Below are 6256 nucleotides of genomic sequence, written 5' to 3'. Positions count from 1 at the left end.
GAAAAATCAATCAGTGCCAGAGGCTTTATGGATGTTTGAGGTAAATCAAACCGTGTGTGCAACTTGCAGAGTGTCAGTATGAATCAGCGTTTGTTTTGATGCTGTGTGTGGCTATTGTTTGTGCATGCTCGTTCTATGTTCAAACAATGTCTAACTTTCTTGAACGTACACATCAAGATGTTTTTATTATTTTATTTTAGCATTTTAATGTGTTGCATATGCATTTTCTGATTAAGCCATCAGTGCCACACACCCTCAAACGCTTCCCTTCTTCTCCTCCCTGTCTTAAAGGAATAGTTCATCACACTGTCTCATTTTCTTCCGAGGAAAACAAAGGAGAAATTCTGAAGGAATGCACTCCGTGTGTTTAAAATTAATGGGAATTAATGGGAAGTCTTTCAAGTTTCAAAAAGGATGCAAACGTTTTCTCTATCTTCTGAAAGCTAGCTCAAATGAGTTTGGAATTAAATGAAAGGACTGTTTTCTCTGTATGTCTGTCTCTTTCTGGTTATTGTTTTCCACCAGACATACACTAGAAAAAAAAAAGAGAAACCCAGCCATTATTCCCTCCTGTGTGAAACAGGCTCTGTGTTTTCACCAGAAGCAACAGCTATTGCAGGAAATGCTCTTGAAAGATCTCCTGCCAGCATTCTTGAGCTCAAACTGGAGATGTTATATGCCTGGATCTCGCTCAGAGAAAGCTGCTGGTGAGTCACACAGGTGTGACACAATTTTTCTCTTGTTCTTGACTTAAAATGATATCTCCTCAGTTCACTTCCTGCGACAAGATGATTGATTCATGCTGCATTTTAATGTTCTTTGCCTGTAGGCTTAAAGGGGTCATCGGATTCCCATTTTACACAAGTTGATATGATTCTTTAGGGTCTTAATGAAAGGTCTGTAACATACTGTGGTTAAAATTTCTCAATGGTAGTGTAAAAAACACCTTCTTTACCCTGTCAAAATCAGCTCTGTCTTCAGCACACTGATCTAGTCCATGTTTCTTTAAATCCTAGTGAGCTCGCTGACCCCGCCCCTCTCTTCCGTGGAGTGACGTGCAGACCATAGATATGTGTAGATTCCCTATTGGACCGCTCCAGAACCGTTTACGCGACCGCCATCTCGCATCCACCATAATAATCAATGAATATTCTAAGATATACAAGGTTGTAACTTGCTGTTGTAGACGCACACAGTCAATGCACTCAAAGATTCGCAGACCGTTCCAAAAATGGTAGATGGCTTAAGTATCGCGTCCCATAGAAACAGTCGATAATGAGCCATAGGTATATATATCTATGGAGCATACTACTAAACTTCAGCCATGAAACTGGCTAACTAGCACATTATTAGGAAAGGCAATTTGCAAAGATTCATAAAAACCCTTATACTCACTTCTTCTGTAGATAAAGTTGGATCACGAATGAATCGGGGCGAACATAGATGCATTTATGTAGATGCGACGGGGATCGGCGCATTCACTTCAAAGCGAAAGGAACGTTAATCCTCTTAGTCTTCAGCGGCTCAGAGGTCGGGAGTAAATGACGACTGTTATATTCATTATTACATCCAACAACGAAACACTTCACTCGCTTAATCTGAGACATCTTGCCTGCGTCCCAATGTGCATACTATCCATCCTAAATTCTATGTGATATTAGTCATTTTCAATTCTATTTAGGGCAGATAGGGTGGATAGTATGCACATTGGAACGCAGGGCATGTCTTCCCCTGCACCAGAGGCAGACAGCTCTCAGCTCACTCAGGGCAGGTCTAAAGTAAGACTGCCTTGTCAATCAACTATCGTGGGAGTGGCCTGTGCAGAACTACATCATTTTGACAGGACTCTCAGAAGAGCCTGATTTGAGAAAGAGGATTTTAAAATAGGGATTTAGTAATCAAACTCCATCGCACACCTGCAAGTAATAGGTGCGTAGGACAAAGGACCAACCAGGTGGATCGCCTCAACAGACAAGCAATTCCCGCACACTATCGTAACTTGCAAAAAAGTAATATTTATTAATTAACACAACGTTTCGGTCACACGACCTTCATCAGGAGTATACAAATGTTCAAATTCATCTCTTTTAAGATGAACACATGACCACTTAACAAAGCTCCATCTGTAAACAATTAAGCTCATTAGGAGTATAAATGAACATCACATCGTAAACAGTTATGATAGTTACAAAAACCAACAAAGATCCCACCACAAATTCACAAGATCATCTAAAATACATAAACAACACGTTGTCCCCAAAAAGTCAGTTCTATAGATTGAGGAGGATTTGCCATTCTGATTCCGATTTTATTGAGAAATCGAAAATCATGAAAAATAATTTTTTGAACAGAGGTTATCCTTTGGACTGGGTCGAAGATGGATATAATACAGCTTTTAAAAAGACACGGTCTGAATTGCTAAAAAAGAAGATAATGAAAACAAGAAAGTACTCCTTTGCTTGTATTACAACATACTCACCTAAGTCTTACATGATAAAATCAATTTTTAAAAAACACTGGCATTTATTGCCTTCTGATTCGGAGTTGAAGGATATTTTTAGATATCCTCCTTTGATTGTATATAAACGCGCCAGGAATTTAAAAGATAGCTTGGTACATGCTCGTTTTCAGAGCGCCAGTTCTCGTGCATCTCAGAGTTTACTTAGTCCTATACAGAAGGGCAATTATCGGTGTGGGAATTGTGCTCAGTGTAATAATACTTTTAAAACATCATTTTTTTGTCATCCTAGAACTGGTAAAAAATATAACATCAAATCTGTGATTACTTGTGTTTCCACTCATGTTGTGTACTTGATCCGTTGTCCTTGTGGTATAGGCTATGTGGGAAAAACGTCACGTCAATTGAAACAAAGAATTAGTGAACATAAGAGTTCGATCAGAAGAAAAGATATGAATTATCCAGTTGCGGCACATTTTTTAAATTTGAATCACGATGTTACCTCTTTACGTTTTTGTGGGATTGAGAAAGTAACTTTGCCACCTAGGGGTGGAGACATTGAATTACTTCTACAGAGACGTGAATTGTTTTGGATTTATACCCTTCAAACTTTATCACCTATGGGTATGAACGATGAAGCACCATTTAATGTAATGTTATAGTGGTGTAATTGTTTTGAATGATGTGCCGTTTCTATTATGAATTTATAATGAGTTTGAGTGGTTATGGAGTTTTGACTGATTGGTGTAATAATTTTATGCTTTTTGGGGACAACGTGTTGTTTATGTATTTTAGATGATCTTGTGAATTTGTGGTGGGATCTTTGTTGGTTTTTGTAACTATCATAATTTGTAACTGTTTACGATGTGATGTTCATTTATACTCCTAATGAGCTTAATTGTTTACAGATGGAGCTTTGTTAAGTGGTCATGTGTTCATCTTAAAAGAGATGAATTTGAACATTTGTATACTCCTGATGAAGGTCGTGTGACCGAAACGTTGTGTTAATTAATAAATATTACTTTTTTGCAAGTTAAAATAGGGATTTAAAAAAAAAAAAAACACTGGGTGGATTTTTATCATTATAGGATGGATGTGTACACACACTTCCAACACACATTTATGTTCAAACAACTTGTAAAGTGAATTTTGCATCCCGATGACTCCTTTAAACCCAATATATACTTTGGTTTTGACAGTGTAGAAACAGATTGTTACTCAATGCTGTCTGCCAGTAAACTGTGTAGTGAAACTATTTAGATCAGGGGTCAACAAGTTCGGTCCTGGTGGGCCGGTGTCCTGCAGAGTTTAGCTCCAACCCTAATCAAATACACCTGAAGCAGCTAATCAAGGTCTTACTATGTATACTTGAAACTTCCAGGGAGGTGTGTCGAGGCAAGTTGGAGCTAAACTCTGCAGGACACCGGCCCTCCAGGATCAAGTTTGATGATCCCTGATTTAGATAAACTGAAGATAATGGGAATAAATATCTTTCTTAATTATGAGTTAAAGTGCCCCTATTATGGGAAATGAAAGGTTCATATTTTGGGTTTGGGAGTCCCCAACAACAGGATGACATGCATGCAAGGTCAAAAAAAAGACTTTCATTGTCTTATAATATGCATTTATTTTTACCATACTTGCTCAACGAGAAGAATGAGAGTGACACATTTCGACAAACTATTTCCCCGTCTAAATACTGTAAAGCTGATATAAAGCCACACAGTTTTATATAAAGCCAATGTAAAGCTGTTTTGACACAATTTGCATTGTTAAAAGCGCTATACAAATAATATTGACTTGACTTATTAATAAATAGGTTTGTTTCACATGCAGACTACTGCTGCATTTTTGTTCAATACTACCATCTGTTGGCAGATTTTTTTAACTGACCCTATTTAAAAATTCCTGCTATTAATATGCTGGTTGATTTTATTGTATTATTTTCTTATTTTTTTGTTTACAATACCCCACTATGATGACCATAATGACCACCAGAATTTAGTTGCTGCAATTATTGTTACCATTGCATTTTTTTCCCCAAAACATACATTCATTCATTCATTTTTCATGGTTGTCAAAAACCACAGTTTTATCATTTAATAACTATAGCTAATGTCTAATTAAAAAATTGCTTGCAAGAATTTACTACTAGATAATTTTGTTTCAGATGGACCTTTATAAAATAGGTGTTTAATTGTCTGAGAATATGATTGGAGAAACATGCTACCCATAGTTAAATACATTCTGTGTTGGTGTTTTAAGCCACATAATAAACAACACATTGCCATAAAATTCCAGAAGGTGGGCGAGATTACCCTATTTCTCAGTTCGTTTTCTACATTGCAAATTGATGTAATAAATTAGATACTAATATAATTTACTGTTTATATTATTCATTGTATTTGTCAAAAAACAAAATAATAAAATAAAAAATTATAATAAAATAAAATTTAATCCAAAATAAAAAAATAGAAGTTGTCTCCTTATATATTATGCCTGATTTAGATTATATTTGTGTAACAAAATAGTACAATAATTGTAAACAAAATATTGTTCATTTCTATAAAGAGACCATTAAACCATGTGTCTAATGATTTAATATTGTGTGCATGAGGCAGGTCGTGTCATGATGAAGTAATGACCACTCCTGCCACCTTTTTATTTACATCATCGCTCTATTGGTTTTAATTTCCCAGCTATCTATAATGTAATCAGTAATGGCAGCAGCCAGGAAGGCAGTGTGACTCATTCTTCCCAGAACACCCTGAGGAGAAGTGAAGCCCCTTCCACACTAAAACCTGCCATACCGCTTACATCCTGAGTGGAGCCCTCATGTTTGCAGGATCCTCTAAACGTTTGATAATTACAGACACCCTGTGACAGAGATAACATTCAACCACACAAAGGCACTAGCGGCCAAGGCTTTGCTGTCCGTTTGGATGAGTGTGTGTCTTTATCTGTGTGGGCATGAAGGTCCTCCACCTCAGATAAGACAGAAGGGACACAATCATTTAAAGGGGGCTGTTGGCTCGACTCTTAATTCATTCAGTCCTCAAGGCACCACTGTAGTATCTATTGGCCTGTAGTTCATGAAATCAGCCGTTGTTTTGTGTCCACGCCAGTGGCTGGGAGTATTAATTTACTAAAACCAATTAAATGAACAAGTCTTTCATTCTTACCAGAAATAATTACGTGATTTATGCTATTTAATTTATTGACATGACAATGAATGTTGAGCTAATTTATCTGACAAATTGAGTGAAAAATGTGCATTGTTGTTACAATTAAAAAAAAGTTTTGTTAATTAAAAAAAGCTAATGTATTCATATAATTTTAAAATAAACTATTAAACTAAAATAAAAAACTTAAAGAACTTGTGTTGTATGTAAAGATGATATATATTTTAATACAGGCCTGCTATTTATATACTAATATATATATAATTTGATGACTAAAATTGCTAAAACTACAGCTGAAATAAAAACATAAGCTAAACAAAACATATAGAAAAAATATAGAATGAAATGAATAAATAAATAAAATGAAACAAGGCAAATAAAAATTACTGAAATGTAAACTACACTGTAAAAAAAAAGCGCCAACTTAAAAGTTTAAGGCAACCAGCTTCAGCAGATTTTTGAGTTTTCGCAACTTATTTTTTAGGAAATTTCTCAACTTTTTGTTGTATCAACTTAAAACAAGAAGTTGAGAAAACTCAATCTGCTGAAGCTGGTTGCCTTAAACTTTTAAGTTTGCCCAACTTTTTTCTCTTTTTTTTACAGTGTAAAACTAAAA

This window comes from Barbus barbus (assembly GCF_936440315.1).
Source record: "Barbus barbus genome assembly, chromosome: 43".
Classification (NCBI taxonomy): domain Eukaryota; kingdom Metazoa; phylum Chordata; class Actinopteri; order Cypriniformes; family Cyprinidae; genus Barbus; species Barbus barbus.
The sequence above is the reverse complement of the archived record's forward strand: the minus strand, read 5'-3'. Positions refer to the sequence as shown.